The sequence below is a fragment of the Pan paniscus genome, chromosome 2, assembly GCF_029289425.2.
Source record: "Pan paniscus chromosome 2, NHGRI_mPanPan1-v2.0_pri, whole genome shotgun sequence".
In the NCBI taxonomy this organism is placed as follows: Eukaryota; Metazoa; Chordata; class Mammalia; order Primates; family Hominidae; genus Pan; species Pan paniscus.
This window is the reverse complement of record NC_085926.1, coordinates 31,461,149-31,488,566: the sequence shown is the minus strand read 5'-3', so window position 1 is coordinate 31,488,566 and position 27,418 is coordinate 31,461,149.

Here is a 27,418-nt window from a genome sequence, read left to right as displayed (position 1 = left end):
CTCCCTTCACTGACTCTCTTTTCGGACTCAGCCCGCCTGCACCCAGGTGATTAAAAAGCTTTATTGCTCACACAAAGCCTGTTTGGTGTTCTCTTCACACGGATGTGAGTGAAAGTTTGTATTTATGTATTTTATGCATGTTTGCCCTATTTCATTTCCAGAAGGATGTGATGATGCTGCATGTTTGCTGGTTTTGCCCCAGTACTGACTTGCCTCTGTTTTATCTAAAATGTACTGTATCTTTGGGTCCCCCAGACAGCCTTTTAACAAATTGGGGAAAATCCTCAAACTGGCTATTTCCTGTCATGAAGACAATCACTAAAAATAGATTTTATTGAATTCAGTCTTATTAAATTGAATTTGATTGAACCTGTTTGGCATGGACAGAACCTCAGAAATACAATAGGCAATTGATTGGTGACACTAAAACGTATAGTATTTTGGTTAGCACAGATTTCACTTTGATTCTTTTGGGACAATTATCTTCTTGTATAAGATGGATAATTTCTTTTTCTTAGGTACCTATTGCCCTTATGAAAAAAATATGACAAGAAAAAAATACCAATGTATTGCACTTGTGATAAAAAATGATCCAGACATGGGTGCTAATGTCTGGTCTATTTAAAATCAAGGTGGATTATTTAAGACTAAATTAGACACTGCATAATTTTTAGTACAAGGGAAGAGTATGGCATCTTAAAATAGTGGTAAAAATGATTTGAATCCTAGGTATTCTGATGATGGATTTGGGCCAGGACTAGTTTGTGCCCCAATGAAAAAAGACATGTAACAGATGCTGTAAATGCCCCACTCGCCTCTTCTTGCTCCCCTGCCCCCCAGGTCCTCTGTGGCCTCAGTGAAGGGTCCCGATACTTGCAAAACAGCTTCCTCCTGCCTGCATTTCTCTGCCAGAAAACTTTTTTTTCTGCCTGTGGAATTGTGCCGTGCCTATGTGAAGAAGATGCCCGCAGTGCTTGGGATTTAAAGCCCCATTAGCAATTCTCAACCATGTAGGGACAGGAGTTGGAGGATAAATATCCACATTTTCTCACAATTCTGAGATGTGTTCTGTGCATTCACTCAGGGAGTCCCCAGCAGGATTGAGCCTCTGTTGCTCACAGCAGTAACATGCTAATTAACACACCCTTTATTGGTTTTCTTCCCTTTCCTGTCTCAGTGCCTTACTCTCACACTTGCTTCCTGTGATCACCTCCCAAATACTTGCACCAAAATTCTTGTCTCAGGGACTGATTTTCAGGAGAATGCATTTAGAATAGGAGACTTTAGAAAGACAATGAGAGGTGAGAAATACAGAATGAGTAGATTATGCCACTCTAAGCTTCAAGAGAATAGTATCTTTTATGTTCTTCTGAATTATCTCTGTGTTTAGATTATAAACTATTGAGAACCCTGGCTGTTTCTAATCAAATCTATAAATTACCACTATCTATGAATGCTGTGAAGGAGGACTTCCTAAATGTTTGATAATAATGACAATTCTAAGATTATACTATTTATGGTATCCATTACCATAATGAAGGGGCATAATTATTGCAAAAGAGCAAATAAAATTCTGCCTTAAAAAAAGGTGAATGATGTTAGCTCATTTTTCGTCATCTTTAAAATCTAAAAAAAAAAAAAAATTAGAATGGGCCAGGCATGGTGGCTCACGCCCATAATCCCAGCACTTTGGGAGATCAAGGCAGGAGGATAACTTGAGGCCAGAAGTTTGAGACCAGCCTGGGCAACAGAGTAGGACCTCATCTCTACAAAAATTTAAAAGATTAACTGGGTGTGGTGGCATACACCTGTAGTCCTAGTTATTCAGCAGGCTGAGGCAGGAGTATTGCATGAACCCAGAAAATCCAGGCCGCAGTGAGCTGCTGTGCCATTGCACTTCAGCCTGGGCAACAGAGCAAGACCATGTCTCAAAAAAAAAAAAAAAAAAAGAATGTCTTACTCATATGAGCACTGTTAGGGGATGATAAGTTTATACAATTGTGTGCAATGCAAACTGAATTTCTTCTCAGGTGTCTGGTCGATTTTTTATATTCCTCTACTCATATCAGGCTTTTAAGTAAAGCGATCACGGCACCTCTGCATGGTTCCACTAGACAGCAACACAATTTGGCTAAATGCACATCAGGGGTGTATATATGTTTGCATGCACAGCTTAGTCTCACCATTTAGAACTGGCTAGAGACCTTTATAGACCTTATTGGAAAGAGACCAACTCAAACATAACAGCATAGAGTTCAATGAACTCTGTGTGTGAACATTGAACAGCATAAAGTCCAATGGAGAAAACAATAATGAAACAGAATTTATGTGCATTATTTTACTTTAGGCAAGTTCCGAAAATTTGACCTTTATTCTTTGATTTATCCTATTCAGTGAAATGAATAATTTTTTCATTATGTTGTTTTAGGAAATTTTCTCCCCCATAATAACTCACTAGCATTCATTATATGGTAGAATAGTGAAAAGTCACACACAAGATAATACCAGACAATTTCTTCATCTAGCTAACATTAATAAAATTGAATAGCCTTGCACCAAAATTCATTGGGAATCATTATTCACTGTCCAAGAAGCATTTAATCATATTCAGGTGTCCAAAGATTGCATTACACATCTCTGAGGAAGAAAAGTTATGGTATATAAAGTTAAAATCTCCACGGCTGTACACAGTAGGGCAAAATATGTGATCACTCTTGGAAACCACAGCAAGTCAGCTTAGTTTAAAAACATCAAGCTAAAATGTGGCATATCTTAGCAAAAAAAGGTAAAGTGCTCCTTCAAATTATCACACATTTCATCCTTCAAAATGTATTCTATATTCATTTTCAAAATCGTCATCCTAACTACATTTAGGCATCACTGCAAATAAGCTAATGGTATAGCAGCACAAAATGCTGAGACGACTACAATTATCTCTTAATTATACACAGCAGGCTTCCAATGTGTGTCCCCTTCTGTGGGTACTTAACAAGAAACAAAAAAAGTCAGGCAAACCAGTTAGACATCCCACGCAGGCTTCTTGATGACAGGTTTACTCTGAAATGCTGTGGGGCAAGATACAGTAGCAGCTACTGTCACTAGGAAGAGCTTGCCCAGCTCAAGAAAATAGTTGGACCGAATCGGATTTCTCCATCCATGTTGTGAGACTTGAGGAACTAAGAAACAAAGCAAAGATCTACAAGTTAATGGTTTATAAGGAGCTCTGCCCCTCTATGTATGACATAAGGAAATTTCAGGTAACTCACCCCAGATTGTGTTGCTCAGGGTGAGTTTATCTCTTCTTTGAGAATCAATATTTCCATGTTATTGTGAGATCATACATTTAGTAGGAGAAATGGTCCAAGACCAGAAATATGTCAAACAACTTTATTTCATCTTTGAAGAGATTAATGTAATCGGAAAAAGTATATCAGTTAATTACCCAATAAAAGTTTATTGCATGACTATTAGTTGCCAGCATCATCCCAAGTGAGGTTAATAAAAGCTTTGCATGTACTCTGTGCTGTTTCACACATTCTGTGACAAAGCTGTGGAGGAAGTAGCACCCAGACACATGTGGATGGTGTGAATGTGAAAATGGATCGACTGAGGATGATAATAATTATTCTATGTGTATAAACCACTTGCCAGACAACAAAGGATGTTCACAAGCTTTCTCTTCTTTGATTCATATTACAACCCTGTGAAATAGATATGGGAAAATATTAACCCCTTTCTATAAGTGAGAACATTTCTTGATCAGTGGTCTAGAAATTACCAAGAGCTCCGGGAGTCGAGTTTCCGGTACAAACCCATTATTATATACTTTTGGTGAGAGAAGGATAGGAGAGTGAATAAATGGAGGTTTCTAGAACCACACCTAAGAACAGCTGCCACCCCCCACTCCTCATATCCAGCCCCATCTGAGAAATTTCGATTAGCCTTGCATGAAACTTCCAATCTTGCTGTTTTCACAGAACATTTTTATAACTTTAATTTAGCCTTTCATAGTGCTCCTCTTTCTTTGTTCTCTCTCTTCTACTAGACCAGCAGTCTTAAAGCTGGCTTTATAGCAGTGACTTGCTGAGTTTATTAGCAATTCAGTTCCCTGGGCTCCACTGTAGACCTACTGAATCAAAGATTCTAGATGCTATCTGCTACCGGGTCTCTTTTCTTTTCTGTTTTTTTTTTTTTGAGACTGGGTGTCACTTGGTCACCCAGGCTAGAGTGTAGTGCTGTGATTGCAGCTCACTGCAGCCTTAACCTCCCAGGCTCAAGCAATCTCCCACATCAGTCTCCCAAATAGCTGGGACTACATGTGCACACCAGTATGCTAGGTTAAGATTCTGTACTTTTTGTAGAGACAGATTTTCATCATGTTACCCAGGCTAGTCTCCAACCCTCGGCTCAAGCGATCCCCCATCTCAGCCTCCTAAAATGCTGGGATTACAGGCATCAGCCACCGTGACTGGCCTTCACTTGGAAGCCTTGAACTAGAGCTCCTCAAGGGCATTTTTTTTTTTATTTTCATGACCTCAGCCTGATACAGTGTAAGTAACATTCCAATCAATAAAAGTTAAATGATGAATCTAAATTAGGAGGATATAGTTGTTCATTTGATTATTCTTGCAACTTTTCTGTGATTTTGATATTTTTCAGTATAAAATGTTGGAGAAAAAAGATATGATTGGTTAAATAATCATTAACAAATTTGGAAATAGTTGAATATCCAAAGTGAATTATGCTTCACTAATAAATAAATATTTGTTGAATAAATGGATGAATGATCTACTCTCCAGCTTTTTATTTGGGAGAAGATATTAGAAGTGAAACATCAGATGAAAATTCATTTACATCAGAGAGCGGTAAATGGAACCAAGAAGATCTTAGCAACATGAAAAAGTGGGGCTAAAAAGAACTTTCTCTCTTAGTTGCATTGTTGGAACTCACAGACCTATTTTTTTTTTTTTAAAAATCTTCCCATTCCATATTATCCTCTAATAGAAACCTGTTTCTGCTTTCATTTCCAGCCAACCCTTCACTGTACATACAGCCGGACAGGGAGCAATAATGTGGATCAACAAGAGCAGCAATTTGAAGAGGACAGACCGAAAAAGAACAGGCTGGTTTTGCTGTTCCTTTCTGAGGAGCCCCAGAGTGCCTGCCAAGCCCATAATCCCTCTCTGCAGAGTCCTTTAGTCATGAGACACTGTGATTTGTACCACACTGCCCTCTCCACCCAAACCATGTCTGATTGGAATAGCAACGAATTCCAGGTTCAATGATAGCCAAACGTCAGCAGTCTTTGAGGTGGTCTGAATCTATCCTGGTTCGTGACTAATTTCTCTTGGGGTGTTGGAGTATGAAGGACTCCAACATGGATGTGGGCTCATACATGACAGCAAGAGAAAGACGCATGAAAGCAGAGAGGAAACCAAGGGATGGCCCTAAGTGTGGAAGCTGTGATGGGAATATGAAGACAGTTGACAATGACTGCAGCAGTAGAAGCAAAAGCAAAAAAATTTTGTCAATATTCTTGGTTTTAAGGAACAAAAACCCAATTTGAATTTGCTTGGACAAAACAAAACAAAACAAAAAGAATTTTTTGGCTAATATAACCAGGAAGATTAGGTATATGGTTAGGTAGGATGAGAAGCAGGAATAAAACCCACCCAGAAATTAGAAATTACTGTCTTTGTCTTATACCCATGCTTCCCCCATGTTTGCTTCATTCTCTCTTATTGTCAATAGGCATTGTGCATGAAGAGAGAGGGGGCATGGTCCCCTGCAGCTCCAGTGCTAAAAAAATCCTAGGGAAGGCTCTAATTGGTCCTGCTTAGATCACCTAACCAACACTGGACTAATCAGTGTGCTCACTGTGTACTGTGATTGTCAGTCTTCAGTAGAACTACACGGTTTGCAAGGGAGACAAAGAACAGATTTCCAAGAGAAAGAGAGTACACTTCCCCCAAAGAAGGGAGAGAAATTCTGGATAGAGAATACCATCGATACGCACTCCAAACATAATGGCAGAATGTTAAAGAAGGAATCAGGGAACATATACTTCGGAGCACATAAGCACTTAAGATTTGGTTGCATCATTAGAGCAGCTGCTGATCTCCTAGTGCTACAGTTTTTCATAGGTATTAGCCAGTTATTACTGTAATAAGATCTATAACAACAACCCAAAGTCTCAGCTTATAATGACAAACATTTATTTCTTATTCATGGACTGGGGGTCAGGAGGAATGATTCTGCTTTGGGTTATGTGTTGAATTCTGGTCTGCTTTGTGCATCTCCTCAGTCATGAACAAGTGGTATCTGGTGCATGTTCTTTTCATTATGAAGACCAAAAGCATAATAGATCAAGCCAAAATGGGCAACAATATTTTTAAATGCCTCTGCCTCTATTTGCATCATGTCCTCCAACATTCCATTATTCATGTCCCACATCAATGAGGCAGGAGAAGTATACTAGCTCCAAAAGAGGTGGGCAAGAAAAAGGGAATACTTGCTGAAAAATCTTAAAAACCTCTCATAATACTGAATGGCATTGAATGGCCTTTTAGGGGGTCTGCTGAAATTGTTTCTTGTGTTTTCCTACATATTTACTTAGTGGATGCCTATCTCAGTTTAGAAATTCAAGTGTTTGAAATTTAACTTCATTTTTCTACAATGCAACTTAATTCTATTTTGAGCCTCCAATCAGCTGAGTGCCTGAAACTTTACCTCATTTAATTCAGAATTATCTGTCTCAGTTTCTTTCAAGATTGTATCTAAATCCTAGGGGCTTATGTATTATCAAAACACATCTGGGTAGCATCTGATCTTTGGGTCATCTATCTGCACAGATATCCACAGAAGAGTGTTTTTGGTCCTTTTGTCCCAGGAGTCAATCCATGCAAATAACCTCTGAGATGTTACATCAATGGCTTGCTTTAGGAATCGTATTTTGGAGCATGAGAATCATCCAACTGCTTCTGTGCGATAGTGAGCTCACCAGGGCCAGGGATGACCAAAATTCTGCCTGCCTAGCTGCTTATGACTCTCCCTGGGTTTCTGCCTGGAGCATGGTCATTGTGTAGTCTGTGCCACATTCCTAGACAGTTCCATCCACATGAGAAGCAGAGATCAGGGACCCATCCCTTGACCTGACAAATCTATCTGAGGTTTTGCTGTCTCCTGGGGGCTCTAACCAGGAAAAAGCCTACAGGCCACACTTTATAGAACTGTTTTATAAATACTTAATTTGTCTCCTAGATTTCTCCCTCTTATCCAGCCAAGACGAATCTTCTAACTGTGAGGGAAACCCCAGGCTACACAACGGCCTTCCCCGACTCCTCCCTCATTCTCAGCCCTGGAATTTCTCTACCATATTTCTGCCTGTGCTGAAGATGGTCTCCATCTGTCATCTCCTCATCCCTCAGCGTGGCCAAGGATTTTGGAAACCCAAGCCAGAAAACGTTGTTTCAGATTTCCATCAAGGCTTGTCCCTTTTCTGAAGTAACAAGCTTAGAACTGCCATGCTTCTTGGAGAGAAAAAGGTGTAGGAAAAAAATGATCTACTGGGGAAAAAGAATCTCAAAAATGCTATCTTTATTACTTTTACAAATTGAGGTACACTGACCACACTTCAGTTCTTTTTTTTTTTTTTTTTTGAGATGGAGTTTTGCTCTTGTTGCCCAGGCTGGAGTGCAGTGGTGCAATCTCGGCTCACTGCAACCTCTGCCTCCCGGGTTCAAGTGATTCTTCTGCCTCAGCTTTCCGAGTAGCTGGGATTACAGGCATGTGCCACCATGCCGGACTAATTTTGTATTTTTAGTAGATATGGGGTTTCTCCATGTTGGTCAGGCTGGTCTCGAACTCCTGACCTCAGGTGATCCACCCCCCCCCCCCACCCCTTGGCTTCCCAAAGTGCTGGGATTACAGGCGTGAGCCACTGTGCCCGGCAACTTCAGTTCTTTGACATTTGAAGGAAATAAAAATCTAACAACACACTTTCATAAATAGTGTCTATTAGGCTTTAAATGAATTTTGAGACTTCTATTAAATTACGGGTTTGTTTTACACTGAGGAAAACTACAATATTTCAAATCAAATAACAAATCTATTTACATTATGAAAATAAGGTCCAAGAAGAAATAGAAAGCTGTCCAAAATCTTCATTATTTCTCAGTGACAAGCTGAAAATGGTGGTCATTCCCTTTCAGAATGATGGGGAAAACTTGCTTAAAGCATTCCTTATTTTTCTCCCCAGTTACCAAACTTGCTACTGTTCACCTTCAATGAGATTACAGAATGTTTGCATATTTTGGTGTTTTTTTTAACTTTTAAAGATGATGGATATGTTTAATATCTTGATTAAGATGATGGTATCACAGATGTTTGCACCTGTCCAAACTCAAAATTAAACATGTGCACAGGGTTTTTTCTTCTGTATATCAGTTACAACCCTAATAAAGCTATTAAAAATGGACAACGTATTTTTAATATTTGTTCCATTGTGTGATATGAGAAACTGCATTGGTAGTATTTTCTTTTCTTTTCTTTTTTTTTGAGACAGCATCCCACTCTCTCACCCAGGCTGGAGTGTGGTGGTGTGATTTCGTCTCACTGCCAGCTTTGCCTCCCAGGTACAAGCAATTCTCATGCCTCAGCCTCCCAAGTAGCTGGAATTACAGGCATGCACCACCACACGCAGCTAATTTTCGTATTTCAGTGGAGATAGAGTTTCACCATGTTGGCCAGGCTGGTCTTGAACTCCTGGCTTCAAGTGACCCACCCACTTCAGCCTCCCAAAGTGTTGGGATTACAGGCGAGAGCCCCCACACCTGGCTGGTAGTCTTTCCTTTTTGACTTTTTGTGTTTAATTGTTTTGGATACAGAACAGTTATGCATATTTATGGAGTACCTGTGATATTTTGATACAACTGGCTTTTTTTTTTTTTGGAAGTGTTCTTTGTGGGACTCTTGGAGGTGTCTGATCAGCTAGTGAGACCATGACTCCCTATTTTCCCAGGAATGGCTTCAACCCTAAAACTTGGTCCTCTAGCCATCATGGTTATTTTGTGTGATACCATCTCTGGCTCTGGCCAGCAAGACCCAAAGCTGGATATCAGACTCAAACTAGCCAATCTCCTGGGCATTTGGGATTGAAACGGAAAGAGTCTGTCTCTTGGCTGAGCCTGCAGGTTCTGAGAAACAGACAAGGCTGGTTTGTGGAGAGAGAATGTGAAGATGCCTTGGCTGAATGTTTCCTTTTAGTTTTGTAATTCTCAGGCTCTTTCACTTCCTAAGGTCATGTGTCTTTCTACCTTCAGGTCCTCCAGGCCTTTGAGACTCTGCACAGTGTCACACTAAAGTCCCCTCTCTTGGGAGCTTGAGTTGTTCTAGTTGTATTTTTGTTGTTTGCAACTAAAGAACTTTAACACACTTTTCCTTTTGCTGAGCTCAGTTAAACCAAAACCTTATTTATATCAACAAATGACTTAATTAAGCTGAGTGGGTAACAGCATCAAGAAGAACTTGGATAATCATGGGTAGCTGATAGTAGTTACTTTAAAGCAAAAGAGAACAGTGGTGACTACACATGGAGTCGTAAAGCCCCAATCTATAATCTGTGCACATCAGACTGCCAGTGTGAAGTGCTGGTGGTTTATATGAGAGCAGAATCAGAAGCAGTTATGCCCTCAGTTAATGAACAGTGTGAACAAAGGAAGGGGGACTTTTACAGCTTGCGTGGAGCAGCTGAGCATTTAGAGGCGAAGGGAGTACATGAGAGAAAAAGTTTTCACTTCAAACACAGGAGGTTTTTGTAGTGCTTATTATTTTAGGCTGACAGGCTGCCTGCTTTCATGTATTGATATATTGGCTTTGTAAAAAAAAATCATTAAAAAAATAAGTTTGATCACATGTTCACAGCCATCTGCTTCTGGTGACTAAGTTGGGGGTGCCAAGAAAGGATGTACTATCTTTTATCAACCGAGGCAAAAATAAAAATCGCAGATCAAAAATCGGAACTTGGGGGAAGAAGCATCCGGATTTCTCAGATAAATCAAGAAATATGCAAACTGCAGACCTCTTTTGAACTCGGGAAAAATAACTTTTTGGGGTGGGTTTTGTCTGCTTGGTAGAAGATGTGTTCAGATCCATGGATATGAGTGCTACAGGAAGTGACTACGGTTTCAGGGCGCAGATCCAAGCTCTTGCTCATGTCACTTGAAGCTAAATTCCCCTCTTCTGCATCCACTCTGCTAGCTAAAATAAAACTTAAAAATGAGCCTATTTGAGTACCCCTGAAATCTTGCCTAATTTAATTTCTAAGTACTCCGTTTACAGGCCCCAGTTCCCTATGCAAGCCCCATGAAAACACTTGCCCAGAAAAGAACAGTGATCACATCCCACATTATTGGCCAACAAGAATATCTAGCAATTAGCTCTTATAGAATGGGGAGGCAATATCTCTTGAACTATGTTTCTGGTTCTTTAGATTAATGGAACATATTTTTCTTGGGGATGTTTTTAGAGTGTAGCAGTAGAGCATTTATTCTTCATCCTTCAAGTTGAGAATTTATTTAATTTCTAATTCAACCACATCTGCCCCTGGCCCTTGACCTCACTTCTAGCTATTAAATTTAGCTTTGTGTGATTGCTGTGGACAAGATGAGCTTTAGACAAAATTGGAAGAAGGCAACATTTCCTGTTGGCTTCTTTTCATCTCCCCCATTAGCACGATCCCTTTCTTCCCTCAGCTCTCCCAAGCCACTCATATTGCCTGGGTGACACATCTTAAACAGACTCAGCATTCTCTACAGTGCCCAGAAATCCCACTTCTGTACTTACCTATGAGCAAAAGAGCAAAACCATATTTATTTATTTTTGCTAACTTAAAACGTGAAGTTATTGAACATATATCGTGTGCCAGCCTATGTGTTAGGCATATTGATACAAAAGCAAATGCAGTGGGTCACTGTTTTCAAAGAATTCAGTCTAGGCCTGGAGACAGATGCATATAAATGTATATATCTACAAACAAAAAACCTAGCCACTGTAATTACTGTAATAATAATGCTTAGGTAAATAATAGAAATGTGACATAAGGAAATTAATCAGGGACCTTGGGAATGAGAGGGAGGCAGGCAGAATTGGGAGTGGGAAGATTTGGGAAGGGTTCAAGTTGTCCGAATCAAATCTATTCCAGGAAAAGTGTGAGATAGGTGATTTTCAGATTAAAGGAGTCTATGTTTCATTATTTTAAATGGAAAAAACAAGAATGCAGTCTTTGACACAGGGCTGAATCATAGACTAGGACCTAATGATGACAATTAAAAAGCATTTGAAATTGGGTTGGCCCTGGAAGATCTGGAGTACGTTGTCACTGTATCCATATTTCTTAAGAGATTAGGGGATTAGATCTTATGCTAAAATGTAAAACGTTGACTGTTTCTTCTTATAAAAACGGTATACAATGAGATAGAATTGGAGAAAACTGGAGTTGAGATGAACCACACTGGCACATTTATTGATCTCCCTTGGCTTAGTAGTTCATCTTTTGCAATATAAGTTTTCATAAAGAAGGATAGTAATATGATACGTTTCTTCAAAAATCTATTATAAAAATTGAAATGACATTTTCTTCTTGGATGGATTTAGCCTGATCCCGCCAAATCTGTCAGGACATTTCTCTGTACACCATACTTACGAAAGAGCTTGACAGATGCCATTATTGGCGTTAGCGGGTAATGGGGGAATGCAGAGAAGCACCACGGTCCCAGCAGTGCTCACTCACATTTGTATTCACATGCAACACCATCAAAGAAAGCACTCAGAAAAATGATATGAAATCTCCTAATGATGGTATTTAAATGTTGTATTTATCCTAGTAATTTTGGATATAGAATCTGGTTATATTAGTTAGGTTATAGATTTCAGTTACTGTCATAGACAGACCCAAAATAACAGCAGCTTAAATGAGATAGATGTTTCAGTGTAAGCAGCACGGGGCTGATAGGGCAGCTCCCTGGGATCAGAAACCCAGACTCATTTTCTCTTGAATTCAAATTTTTTGAACTCCATGTCTTCATCACTAAAACGAGAGTGATGACACCTCATTATCTTTGCGAAAGTGATAGGAGGTAATGCATGCAGGGTGCCTGTTACACAGTAGAATCTCAGTATTTCTTCCTTACATTCACCCCTAGTCGTGCTGACTTCTATGGAAAATCCTGGGGTTCTCTTTTAAGTGAACATATCATAAAACTACTCTATTCTCTCTCTCTCGAAACTTGGAGTTTCTCTCTTTCTATCTCTTCTGCTGGAACTATTATGTTTTTCATTTGATGTCTTACACCTGTTTTGAGGAAGTTACTGATGGGAAAGTATGACCCCTGTGAGGAATTGAGTGACAAGAAGGAATTTCTGTTGAACACCAGGGAGGGAGGCCTCTGTGGATATTAACCTAGAAAAGTTCTCTCCAGACTTTCTTCCTTGGCATAAATCCTCAAAAAGTGTATTCTACCTTGAAACTCCAGAACATCAGAAGAGGTTCCAGGTGGTAGATCTCCTCTGTCTGAGGAAATTGCTCATCTAAAAAAGACCCCAGGGACAGACAGAGTTCAGGCCTAAGTTCCACAGGGTGAAGAATTTTCTAACTCTATGTTTCCAGAAAGATGTATGTGCTTTCTATGTGGATTGACAATTGCTTTTTATTTAAAAGGCTCTCCCTGTACTGCAGCCTGGAAGGAGACCCAAACTTTCTTCTCTTCCAGTCTGCTAGGGGCCCAGCAGGCATCTGTCTTGGGTTAGTTACTGGGGGCTTGGGCTTATTTGGGCCTACCTAATGACCTAGGGGTGTCACCAGACAGCTCTTTATTTGCATGAGGTGATTTGCTGTAGGGAGGGAGCTTATAATCAGGAAGATGACATACCTGTGGAATTGGCTTTATAGCTCCATGGATTAGGCCCAGACCTAGTGAATATATTTCTCAATGTTACAAAGATAAAGGCTACAGCAATGCAGTGTTAATTAAAATGTGGACTCTGAACTACCTGGGGTAACTTGTAAACATAGAGGACTGTATCTCACTGAGACCCTCTGAATCAGCCTCTCTGGTGGAAGGGGCCTAGGAATCTATATCCCAAGTGATTCTAATGTCTACTAAGACTTTGCTGCTTAAAGTGCAGTACAGAGCTAGCCTCACCTGGGAGCCTGTAAGAAATACTGAATCTCAGGCCCCGCTTCAGACCTATTGAATGAGAATCTGCCTTTTCAGAGGATCTCCCAGAAGACTCTGCTGCATGTTACATTTGAGAAGCACTGGCCTCCCTAAGGGATTGAGAACCATTGAGCCCAAATTATTGTCTTCTTGACAGATTCTGTGAGATGGGGGATGTGAGGGATGACAGGGTACAAATAGTATTCTTTGGATGCCCAAGTGATACAGCATGGCACACACAGGCTGTCTTCAGGGGCTCAGAATGACTCCAGTGCAGTGAGGACACCAAGGAAGGTGGTATCACTCTGTAATCTCCAGGGATGGTGTCCTCGAATACTTTTGGAGGCAGCACAGACATCCTGAACTTGGAAGTTCAAGATACCTCCCGGCAGCACTGACGTGGGGAGGTATCCTCAGATGGCTTCCTAGGTGGCAGACATCATGGAGGGAACCTGGAGCAGGGGGAAAGAATGGTATCGCATGTTAACAGTAGCTGAAGACTTCAGGAATGTATGTGCAACAACCCCTCCTGATTCCCAGGGGGAACAGGGTGAAACTTCGGGGCTTTGAAGTTCACCCTGACGGTCTGTGTAATATCCGTGGAGACAAGGACTGGTGAATACATGCTCATGGGCAGGTTACATTATAGTTAGGCATACTAAATAAATATAATTAGAGGAAGTGTTTACATGGCCCAGTGGTTCTCAATTAGGGGAAATTTTGACCCCCACAGGGCATTTGGCAATGTCTGGAGACATTGGCATCTAGTGAGTAGAGGCCAGAGTATACTGCTAAGCCTCCTACAATGCTTACATAGCACAGCTCCTATAACAAAGGATTATCTGGGCCAAAATGCCAATAGTGCCCAGGTTGAGAAACTGAATCATATCCCAAAGTGAGATTTATATAAAAAAGCAGTATTCCCTATTGATCTTAACAACCACTGGGTGATATTTAAAGATCTACCATGGAGGGCTAAGCCTGCAAACTGCACACACTTTTGGCTGGCCATCGAGTTAACTAGAGCATTATCTCAAATTGACTGTTTGTCCACATACCTTGGCAGACACTGAAGTTAAGCTGATCAATCTCTAATATCCAGGAGAGTCTTCTGGGATTTTAAAATCAATGGGCACTGTATTTGTCATTTTTTTTAGGTGTTTCTTTTCAGTGCTATCAGTTATAAAAAATAATGACAAGTGACTCCGCAGTAATGCCAGCAGTTTCTGTTGTGCTCCAAGAACTGTGTTATCAGGACCCACCACTCAGAATACTCCAGTTTTATCACATACTCCGCCTCTGGGCTGTAGTAGAGGAGGCAGTAATTATCTATCACATGCCTGCACCCAGCATTTGCTCTTCCTATCTGATCAACTTAGAGCTTAAGAAAAAAATTATATATATATATACATATATATGTATATATATATATGTATATATATATATGTATATAAAATTTTTGGAATAACCAGTTACTAGTTTTTTTTAATCCTATTACAAGTGGGCAATATTGAGAACTCACAGAATAAAGTAAAGACGTGATTCTAGGAAGTCAAACTTCTCGGCAGGGGAAAGAATACACTTTCTAGGGAGGACTATTGACCTCAGCAAAAACCAACCAAGAGACACATAAAAATCATATTTATTTTGTTTGTTTCATGGAAAGAGGAATGTAAAGATTAAAGAGGAAACATACTGTAGATAAGATAGCACTGGAGTTTCAATCAGACAGACTTTGGTGTAGATCCTGTCTTTACAGCATTCCAGCTGTGTGTCTGTGGGCTTATTTCTTACTCTCAGTTTCCATTTTGGTTAAAAAAAGGGGTAATACTACTGCTTATCTTACAGGATTGTGCATTGGTTAGCTACTGCTATATAACGAAAGCTACAGAATCTCAGTGGCATAAAACAACAAGCCTTTATTTAGGTTATGCATCTGGAGAGCTCGGGTCAGCTGGAAGTTGGCTAATCTGGGTTGCAGTGGCTTTGTTTTCTGAGAGATTCATCCTTCTCCTGGAACCAGAGGCCTAGCCTGAGATATTTTCACATGGCATGGCAGAAGTGCAAGAGGGCAAGCTCAATCATGAAAGCGTAATTCAAGTTTCTGCTTGTTTTGTCTATGCTACCATCCCATTGGCCAAAGCTTGTCACATGATTGAGACCAATGTCAAGGGGCAGGGAAGTACATCCTGCCCAATATTGAAGTCACAGCAAATCATTTAGGCAAACCCAATATCACTGGAGCAAGACGTATCCTCTCCCATGAAAGTGAAGGGGAGGGAGTGAATATTTCTGAACAATATCTAATTGACCACAGGCTGTTAAGATGATTAAATGAATTTATGTCTGCAAAGCACCTTGCCTAATGTCTGATACTAAAATGTTTAATAAATGGTTGTTCCTTTCTCCTCCTCCAAACTCGGACTTCACAATAAAGAATGGGAAATATAAACTTCAGAGATACAATAACTATTTTAAAATAAACTTGAATTCTGTATTATGATCAGTTGTGAGAGAAAGAATGATAAGAGAGAGGAGATATTCAGGAAAATAATAAAATAGAAGAATGATGGGAGAAAGAAATAATACCTCCTTAAGTTTTGAAGAGGTAAGGAAGGGGATAAATAAGTAATATATCTATAAATGAAAAACAGAATACATATAGAAATATAGCCACAGAACAGTAGAACAGTACAAAGAAGGTGGAAGGGAAAATTACTTATCAAGAGAAACACCAGGATATCAGGGGAGCTTTTTCAAAATACATGCACCTTTTTTCTCTCCTCTACCTCCCAAATTCTGAATTATATATGAAATTCTGTTATTCACATGGAGTAGGCTGGGAAAAAGAGCAGTAAGTGTTCATAGTTTTATCACTTCTTGCCAAGGTTCTATAAAAGACTAATTAGAGTTTTAACTAAACATTGTCTATCAAGTCACGGAGTGAACTTTATTCTTGATGCTTCCGAAGGCTCTAATCTTTGTGGGGTTATTATTGCCACCTACCAGATGAGCCATCATTTTCTGGGAATGTAGTATGAAGGACAGAGAAATAATACCAGAGGGATCAAGTGAAATTGAGTTGGGTTTTTTCATTGTTATGACTTGGTCTATACAGAAAAAGAATATTGTCAGCATAACACATTTGATCATACAGTATTTTATATTATCTGACTTCTTGGTATTCTATGGTAGGAAAAAATTGTATAGAAATTATTTTCTAAAGGACAGGAGAGCCTTCAATACAATAAGATGCCTGCAAATATCTCCTAGAAAAAGAGAAGAAAAGCTTTGGTCAAATTTGGCTTGGTTAACAACCAATGAAAGGACCCTTATTAAGATGAAAACCTTCATATTTAACCATGCTCTCCTTATGAAAAGGAATGGAAGTTGTCTTTGTGTCACCATTTGCCTAGAGAAGCAAAAATATCAAAAGTCAATCCTCTTAATTTTTCATATTGTTTGTTTCTTCAGTGCTCCTCTTGCTAATTATAATGAGCGAAAATATGACTTGTCTCAGATAGGCGTGGGCATATGGAAAAACAATCCTCTCCATACTCACATTCCTTTTTTTTTTTTTTAAAAAAAGAAAGTTTGTATTGGTTGTTGAAAAGAGAATGTTTTCTAAATATCCAGAATTGCATACCAAAAAGATAGGCCTGCAATGTAAAGATGTCAAAAAATAACAATAAAAAAGAGAGAATCTCTTGAATTGTGCTGTAAACTGGTAGCCTGAAGTAAGGAGTGACTTGAAAAAAAAAAAAGATTAGTCACTGAAGGTCTTTGTGTTGCCTATGGAATCTAGAAAGAGGAGGCCGGAATGCAAAAATTTTTTGGCATTTTTCTTCTCCCACTCCTCTTTGCACTTGCTCAGGCACACCAAGCTCATTCTTACCTTCTGGCCTTTCCACTTGCTCTGCTGGTGTCCTTGTAAGTTCTTCCCTAACATAGAGCACTTCTCACTTCCTCACTTCATTGACTTAGGGCTGCTTAATCATGGCCTCCTCACAGAAGCCTGTTCTAACCACCTGTCTTAGTCTGTTCAGGCTACTATAACAAAACTACCTTAGACTGGCTAACTCGTAAACAACAGAATTTATGGCTCTAAATTCTGGAGATAAGGAAGTCCAACATCAGGGCACCAGCAGTGTCTGGTGAGGGCTCACTTCTAATAACCTTGCTGCATTCTCTCTTCTGTGGCAGAAGGGGCACGCAGGCTACCTCAAGCCTCTTTTATGGGCAGCACCCTCATGACCTGACCACCTCCGAAAGGCCTCACCTCTGATTACTATCTTGTTGGGAATTAAGTTTCAACATATGAATTGGGGAAAACATCATCTTATCTAAAATCGTTCCCCCTGATTCCCTCTATTCCCCAACTCAATACTAATTTTCTTCATATCACTTCCTCCTATCTGTCTTCAACATTCTATTACATACTTCTTTTGCGTATTTGTTTCCAGTGTTTTCTGCACTAGAATATAAGTTCAATGAGGGAGCTTTGTTTTGCCCACTGCTCTATCTCAGTGTCCAGGGCAGTGCCTATACCTGGCACATAAGTGAATATTTCAGTAATCTTTGTGGAATGAATTAATGCTTGATGGGAAGAAAAGATTTTGACTATTCATTATAGTTCAAAGAATAAAAATATCCCTAATGTGAAGAGGGCAATACTTTGGCTACCACAACTTTATGAAAAATTCACTTAAGTATATCCATTCATTTCTCTAATAGCCCGCTGAACCTACAGGGCGTGAAGCACTGTGTGGGTGCTGTATGTGGACCTCAAAGGATTAAGACAGGATGCATGCCCTCAAAGAATGACAACTGAGAGGTGGACTAGAATTCCCCTGTGTGATCTCTGGGGTTGCCATTCACATAGACATGACATAAATCACATTTCTCTAAAGCTACGAAGTGTACAACCTGTCCCATGGTACACAGTAGCCCTAAGAGATAGGTATTTTTCTTCCTTTCATCTAACTGCTATTTCCTATCAATCCAGATGCCATTCAGACTTTCATTTATCCATTCAACAAACATTTATTGAACATCTACTACATATAAGTAAGTGGCTAGAAGCTGGGATGCAAAAATGATCCCCAAAGATTCCCTGACTGTGGGCTGCTTCCAATGGTGAGACAGACAAGTAAACAGGCAAATATAGCACCCATGGTGAATATGGAGTTGGGCTTTTATAAGAGGACATAGCAGGGCCTTTCAACACTGTCCTAGGAGATAGGGGAGAATCAAGCAAGTTTTCTTGAAGGGGATAATCTCTAAGCAGAATTTCTGCAAAGAAGCATGTATACCTCTGTAATTGTAGTGGTAACTGGATTTATTGTCAGGCAGTCTTTGGTTCAAGATTTTGCTTCTCACCTGTGGGATGAGTAGGAGTTCTCCAGATGTGGAAAAGAAAGCGTCTGATGGGTCAGGGGAAAGCAAGAGCAAAGGGCCAGGGTTTGGGAGTGCAGGGGACTGAGTTCAGATCTGGGCACAGACAGGGCTCAGCTCACATACACCTCTCTGAGAAGTTTGGGCTTTATCTGCTAAACTGTTCTGGGGATCCCACTGGAGTTTACATGAGCTTCCTGGAGGAGTGTGGAGGGTGGATTGGACAGGGGTGGCGGGAAGCCTAGGAAGCGGCACCATGGATATGAAAGGAGAGAAAGAGGATAACAGACAGGGGAGAGGGAGAGAAAGCAGGCAAGACCATTCCCTGGTCTCCGGCTCGGGCTCTGAACGGTTGCATCATTTACTGAGGCAGGACAAACAGGGGAAGAGCCAGGTTAGGGTCACGGTGAGATAAGCAGGTGAAGGGCCCCATATTGCTGATTGGGAGGCTCATTTAGGCGCTGCTACTGCGTGTCCTGTTTGCTTGTCATTTGCTTCCCTACTTACTCTCTCCCCTGCACACATACCCCTTCACACAGTGCTGTGCTAAGCCACATTGGAGCCTGAGGCAAAAGGAAAAGGACTCTGCCTTTGTTTAACATTTTGGTATCTTGATCATCACGGATTTTTAGCATTAATTCTGATTTTAAAAATATAATATTAAAATATCATTTATCTTAATTACCGAGTTCTTGGGCAACCCCTTAAAATTTGCACCTGGGGTGAGTGCCTCCCTTGCCTCACCCTAGTCCAGCCCTGGACCCCTCCCCATCCCCTATCTGCAAGCTTCTTGACCACAGAGACTAGGCCTAATTATTTTATAGAATCCATAGCACTTACCCTAGTATCTGACACATTTTACACAGTAACTTCATCGAATTAACATAAATAACGAGTTATAGAACAAGGCACTTATTTGTTCTGTGAATGAGCTAGGCATTGTTCCAGGAACAAGAATGTGTAGTTTAACATAAGAGTTTACTCAGACAGGTAGAGGGGACATGGACAGGCAGCATGAGAGGAGCATGACAATAGAGACCCAGGCAGAGGCTAAGGAAGTACAAGACCTGGGGCTCATTCATTCCCTCAGGGCCTTGGAGGAAGCTTGACTTACCCAAGGAAGTGGCATTTTCTAGAGTTTGGAAAGAGAGGTAGGGCTTCCATGGTCAGTAACAGAGAAGAACATTTCAGGAAGAGGAAACAGTTCGAAAGGCATGAAGGGATGATGATGAATGACTTTCTGGGGAAATGGAGCATGTTTGGGATGTTCAGTGGGTGACACAGCCACAGGGATGGGGATGCGATGGTCTTTTTGGCTCTGTTGGGAGCAGGAGGGAAGCATGCTTGTGGAGACCCTGTGGGGTCAGGAAGCAGCCGCTCTGACTGGTGGTGGGAGGAGAACAGCTGTGGCTATGAAGGAAGGCGAGGAAACAAGTATAGAGAGAAAACAGTAGATAATAAGAGTGAGGGTGGAAGGGTCCTGGAATAGGGATGAATAGAAGGAAATTTGTATAACACTTTGTGCATTAGGATGCATAGAAACAAAACAAGAATGCCATTTTTCTATTTTGATATGCCAACATATAAATAAATTCCTAATTTATATAGTTATGCAAACAATTTATAGTGACATTAATAGAATTCAAACACAGTAGAATTCAAAATATAGGTGAAAAGAAGTTCACCTACATTTTTACCACCCCGAGAAATGAGTACTTTCATTTTTGTATCTTTCCAGGCCTTTCGGGAAAGCCTATGAAATGCTTCTATCTCTGTAATCAGAGTATTGATATGATTTTATGGTCAGAGAATCATGGACTCAAGCCTTTACTCAGATCCTAGGATTCACATCTGAGTCCAGTGGATGTTATGCAATGAACACCTGTACTTCTCTTTGCAATGCCTTTAGCAAATGCATGCTAACTTTTACAACAGGACCCTGGTGAGGCAGCTTAAAGGGAAGTGGGGAAGTGAGTGTAGCCAGCAATGCTGAAGCAAGCATAAGCAAGCATGGGTGTGTGTAATCACCTTGCCAGCTCTAAGACACTAGGCCAAAAACATGCACGGAGTAGAAATAAAGGAGAAGCAAAGTAAGCAGGTTATATTGAAGTGATTGCAATTTTCCTTCTTCACTAAGGAAGCGGGATTCTTGCTTATGTGGTCCGTCCAGACTCTTCCTTTCTTATACAGAATTTGGGTATTGGGAAAAATGAACAAATAAAAAAGAAAAACAAACAAAAACAACAAAAAACTCTCAACCAACAAGATACACCATAAATACCTGAGGTGACAAAAGGGCAGGGGACACCAAGAAATGGAGTGGTTATCTGGCAAACAAACATTATATAATAGTGGTGTAGTGCTGGTAAATGCTTAAGAACTGGCTTTCTGAAAACAAAACTGTGTTTGTGTGTGTGTACATACATACATATATTTAGTATACATTTTTCTGCGAAGCACATAATTTATAAATTAAATATATAATATTTCTTTTTTTTTGTTTTTGTTTTGAAAGAGAGTCTCACTCTGTCGCCCAGGCTGGAGTGCAGTGGCATGAACTTGTGCCTCCCGGGTTCAAGCAATTCTTGTGCCTCAGCCTCCTGAGTAGCTGGAATTACAGGTGCATGCCACCATGGCCGGCTAATTTTTGTATTCTAAGTAGACACAGGGTTTCACCATGTTGGCCAGGCCGGTCTTGAACTCCTGGTATCAAGTGATCCACCCGTCTTGGCCTCACAGAGTGCTGGGATTGCAGGCATGAGCCACCGCACTTGGCCATAAAATGTAATATTCTTTATTATAAATTCTATACAACCAATTGATCCTTATTGAATGTTTTCACTGATTTTTGCTGAATTCTTGTATTCATAGCCAACCTATGGCTGCAATTGACAAATGAATATAGTTCTAACATAAGCATCAGTTAATATTTTTGTTAATGAGTTAGACATAAGGAAATAAAACAACAAAGAATATGCTGGAACTTTACAAATTGGGCAATGATGTGAGCAAGTGACTTCTATGCTGAATCAGATAATAGCTTTTAAATGCTGAAAAAAGTATTTTATTTTTTCTTCGGAGAGAGGGTCTTGCTATGTTGCCCAGGCTGGTCTCAAACTCCTGGGCTCAAACGGTTCTCTTGCCTCAGCCTCCTTGGTAGCTGGTACTACAGGCATGTGCCACCATGCCTGGCACTTTTTAAAAAGTGGATTTTCTTAATATTTTGTGCTGTTGACAGTGTAATGGCTATAGGCATGACATGTTTTGAAGTTTAATCTGCATTATTAGCATTTTTCCATGACTTTTTAAAGTCAGAAATCAACAGAACAATAAATCAAGTTCTGATTTGTAGTGTTTGTTGATTTCCATAGTGTAAATCCTCCCACCATGGCCAATTTCAAGGTACCAAAGTGACGTCATTGGGTGTGGAGCTGGGAAGAGATGCCAAGCAGCACATTATATAGTGTTTCTACATACAGATGTAATAGATGTAAAGAAACTTCAAGTGTATAGATAAAATGTATAGGAAATGTATAGTAAAATGTAATAAAATAGTAAAATAACTGGAAAGTGATGGATTTTGAGTGTTTATTTAAAATGTTGGCTGGGTGCAGTGGCTCACTCCTGTAATCCCAGCACTTTGGGAGGCTGAGGCAGATGGATCACTTTGAGGTCAGGAGTTCAAGACCAGCGTGGCCAACATGGTGAAACCCGTCTCTACTAAAAATACAAAAATTAGCTGGGTGTGGTGGCGCATATCTGTAGTCCCAGCTACTTGGGAGGCTGAAGCAGGAGAATCTCTTGAACCTGCGACCTGGAGGTTGCAGTGAGCTGAGATAGTGCCATTTCACTCCAACCTGGGTGACAGAGCAAGACTCCATCTCAAAAAAAAAGTGTTATTGAGGTATACTTGACATACAATAAGTTGCACATATTTGAAGCGTACAGTTTGATAAGTTTTGACAAATGTACACACCTGTGATGTGTACATTTCAATCAAGATGATGAATATATCCATTACTCCCCTAAATTTTCTTATGCCCTTTTGTAATCTCTTACTTTCACCACTTCTTACCCTTGCCTACTCAGACAACCACTGATCTGCTTTTTATCACTAAAGGTTAGTTTTCTATAGTTTTATTTAAGTAGAATCATGTAGCATATACTCTTCTTTTGTCTGGCTTCAGCATAATTATTTTGATTCACCCATGTTGTTACATGTTTATTCATCTTCCTCCCGAGTATTGTATATTTATTATCTCTGTTTATAATTTATTTCATTGCAAGTTTATATAGTTTAATCTTAAATAATGGCTATGTTTAACAACTTGCTGGCAAAATTCCTAAAAATTTAACAATTGGCTTTTTCAAGTTAGTGCAAGCCTGCTCTGGTGGACTGTGTGCATGTGTCTGGCTTTAGAAAAAGAGCTGAGAAACTTTGGGGTAGCTGCAGGGTTTGGGAGTAATTGAAAACGAATGAAAAGGAAAAGAGAATTTCTAAGTTCTTCTGTGCTCCCTATTTGGCTTTTTTTTTTTCCCCAAGAAACTGCAGTAAAAATGCTAATGAAAAAAATTACTTTCGAGTTGCTGGCTTTTTGTTTTAATTAATGCATGACTGGACCACAATGCAGCTACGCTTTGGGTACTTTACATGAAGGACTTTTATTACTGAAGTCTCCAAGAGAGAACTAGGAAGCCAGGGTCAACTTGCATATGATTCAAAGGGGTGAACTCTTAGAGAGGGATTTAGGGGTAATGGTTAGGTACAAGAATGCTGGAATTTGGCTGCTTATATACTAGGAAGTCATGACCACCTATTAATTCTCTCTCAAACTATACCGGACAGGCAGGAGCGTAGGAGAGGGCTTGGGCTGAGTCAGGGATAGATTGGAACTAGAGAGACATAATTTGAGATACAAAGCTCACTGTGGCCAGGCATGGTGGCTCACACCTATAATCCCAGTGCTGTGGGAGGCCAAATGGGGAGGATTGCTTGAGGTCAGGGGTTTGAGACCAGCCTGGACAACATAGCTAGACCCTGTCTCTACAAAAAAAAAAACCAAAAACTTAAAAAATTAGCTGGGCATGGTGGTGCATGCTTATAGTCCCAGTTACTCAGGAGGATGAAGTGAGAAGATGGCTTGAGCTCAGGAGTTTGAGGTTACTGTGAGCTGTGATCACACCACTGCACTCCAGCCTAGGAGATAGAATGAGACTCTGTCTAAAAAAAACAAAACCCAAAACCAAAAACACTCACTGTGCACTGTCCTTGACACATCGTCAGGTAGAGGACAGGGTGTGTGTGTTTTTGGGCAGGGGGGTGGGGGGGGCAGTTATTCTATGCTTCTATGCTGTAACAAACTAAAAAAGCCAGGAGAGCTGCAATAATAATATTTTTTGAGTGTTTACTACATGCGTGGCACTCAGCCAAACACTATATATTATCTGATTTAACACTCAAAGCAATCCTGAGGTGAGCAACTGTACTTGTTTTACAGGAAAGTTAAGTCTTTTTTTCAGAGGTCACACCAGGGAACAGTGGAGACCATATGTGAACTCAGGTCTGTCTGATTCATCTGGTCTTATTCCTCTACACTGTACCGCCTTCTGGTTTGCAGAGCTCTAGAAAACTGAGTGTAAGGCCCTAAAATAGGAATTACAACCCTGGTTGGAAATTAGGGCCCTTCTCTAACTCAGCGACAATGTCCCTGGCTGCCTAGAGAGTATATCTGGAGGTAACATTGAAGCCCAGTCATTTGGAGTCTTTTAAACCTTTTTTTACAGAAGCGTGGATCCTCTCCCAAGGGCAATTGGGGTGCCATTGACAGATTTTAGTGTGGAGCAACTGGCTCAAGTATGCATTTTAAAAAAATAGGTTGGATAGTGACTGTATAAGTTGGGACAAAGACACTCCAAAATGCAAGACAGAGGTTATTTCTCTCTTGTGTAGCAGTCCAGTTGGAGGTGGAAGTCAACCTGAGATAAAATCCCAGTAAAGACCTTGGCTGATTCTGCTGCGAGTACTGAAATACAATGACTCTTCAGATTTATTTTGAGTTGAGACAAAGGAGCTGAGCCTTAAATCCCTAATTCAACCAGTAATTTGATGTGGGAAGGGGATGCTGCCCTAGGGTGAGGTGGCTCTCTTCCTGGAGGAAGGCTGACTGCTAAGTGTTTCTGCCAGCAGTGCTCCCAGCAGCCAAAGTAAGAAGTCTTTTATTTTTGCAGGGGCATCTGGAAAGTGCATCACTGAATTCACCTCAAGTATACTGGTTGGTTGCAGCTCTCAAAATACAACCTGAAGAATACCAGCAATTAAGAAGTGGGAAGAAGTAAAGGACCACAGCAGAGACAGAGAAGGAATTCCTAAGAGGTCAAATCCAGAGATGATCAAATCATGGAAGTAAGTGAAAAATGAATGTTCAGAGAGAGTTTGTGTCAGTAGTGCTTAATGCTTCAGAGGCTGACAAGAGAAGAATTTTGCAATCAGAAAGACACTAGCAACTTTACTGAGCCATGCCAGTGGAGTGGTGGGTGCTAAAGCCAGATTGAAGGAAGGGGGAGGTTGAGGAATGAGTGGGAAGTGAGAAAGTGGGCCACCCGTTGTGGATTTTGGGTTGTGAAGAGGAGAAAGTCAGGGTGGTTATTGATTTGACAGAATTCTTATTCTTAATTTTTACGGTGGGAGAAATTTTAATCTGTTTATATGCCAATAGACAGAACAAAAGAGATGGAAAGGTTACAGATATGGGAGAAGTGTGGGTAATTGGTGGCAACAGGGAGCTTTCAGAACACTGGCGGGATGATTAGATTTAAACCAGGAAAGAGAAAGACTGACACTGACATTTATTTAATGCGTTCAAAATGCCAGGAACTTCGGGGTAGTTTGGCTTTATTTAATCCTTTTGACAAATTATTCCAACAATTATTTTGCAGATTAGGTTTAGAGAAGGTAAAAGGGTTGCCCAAGGTCTCACTTCTCCCAAGAAGCTGTGTCAGAATTTAAGGCTGTACTTTACACAGTGAAGGAAGCACACACCTCATCCTCTGAAATTCAAGGAATGACAAAGGATGACTGAAAATGGGCAGAATGGGATTGGATAAGGGGAATAAGGCTGCTGTAACAAAGATATATAAAACTCTAGTGGCTTAAGTATGTTAAAATTGATTTATCCCCAAAGGAACCAGAATGAGCTGTCTTGGGATGGTAAGGTGGCTCTCCTCTATGAGGACAGTCAGAGACCCCAATTCCTTCCATCTTATTGCTTTGTAATCACCTTCTAATATCCATATGGCAGATGTTGGCTTAGGTCTGTATTGGTGATATAGCCTGGGGTAAGAGAAAAAGAGTATTTAGATAGATCTTTTGGAAGACCCAGAAGTTTGTCCACATCCCATTTATCTGAAGTAAGTCACATGGCCACACTTAGCTGCAAGGGAGGCTGAGAAATGTAGTTTTTTTCTCGGCGGCCATATGCCCACCTAAAACTAGGGGTTCTAAGAAAGGGGAAAATGAACACTGTGTGATCTAAGTCTTTTTATTAGAATTACTCCTAGGGAAGTCATGTGACAAAACCACAAAGGCTGTCCACATGCTAGATTCTTATATAAAACAACTAATGAAAACAATATTCTGTAACAATTTTTAAAATGTGTCTTGTGGCAAGAAGTGTTTCCAGCAGACAGAGAGGATGCATTCATTGTCCTTGCTCCTGCATCATTCCTCTGTGACTCTTGGCATTTCAGCATCTTTTGACAATGGTAACAGTGTCAGAGTGGACACATGGCCAGGGCCTTTTGAGGACCAGTCCATAACTGACCATAATAGTCTGCCTGTTCTCATGAGTGGAGGGAGCCAACAGAGACTCATTTTAGAATGGAATGATGATGCTGTCTCATGGAGATAGTAATAGCCACTGAGGATGGGCCTTGGGCAACTAGTCCTCATCTTTAGCTGGTGATTGCCATAAGGGAATGTAGCTGGTGTTTTCAGAAATTTGAAATTTTCTATAGAATCTGGGTATCTGGATTTTTAGCACGTAATCTGGGTTTTTAAGCATGTAATCGTCTTATTTTTAAATGCTAGCTCAAATGTTTTAATGTAGACCAAAAAGAACATCCATATGATCTAAAAGCAGCTCTGGTCTTTCTGACTTAAACTCTCAGAACCATATTTCCTCATTTGTAAGGTGGTGTCAATATCCATCTCAAAGGATTATAGGGAGGATGGAAGGAAATAGTGTATGTTCTAGGTTGACAAATATCACTGTATCTGATTTTTTTCATGATAAATCTGCATTAGAATAAGGTAATTCTCAGATCTCCTCTTAGTGGATAGGAAGTTCAGGATAGAAGTTCCAAAGGCCAAGAGGATAGAGTCTACAAGATTTACTGAAATTGGCTGTTCTGATTCATATCTTCAAAACTACCCTGATTTACATTCCCCAACATTTTCTTTTGGAGGTGTCATGGTTAAAGGTTTGAGTCTGGCTAGTGTCTTCAGCTTGGATTACAGTGATGGATAATCCATCCTCTCTTTACCCCTTGTTAATTGTGTGACTTTGGCTCTATTATTTAACATACCAAAGCCTTAGCTTTCTTATTTGAAAAGTGAGAATAATAATAACTTACCTCATAAAATAATTGTCAGGACTTAGTAAGATGACACATATAAACCCTAATGTATATTGCCAAGCATATAGTAAGTATTCAATAAATATTAATTGCAATAAACTATTATTTCTTACCTAGGTGGAAGATACATAAAATAAGTTTTTTATTGTTTTGATTTTTGATAATACTTATATTTT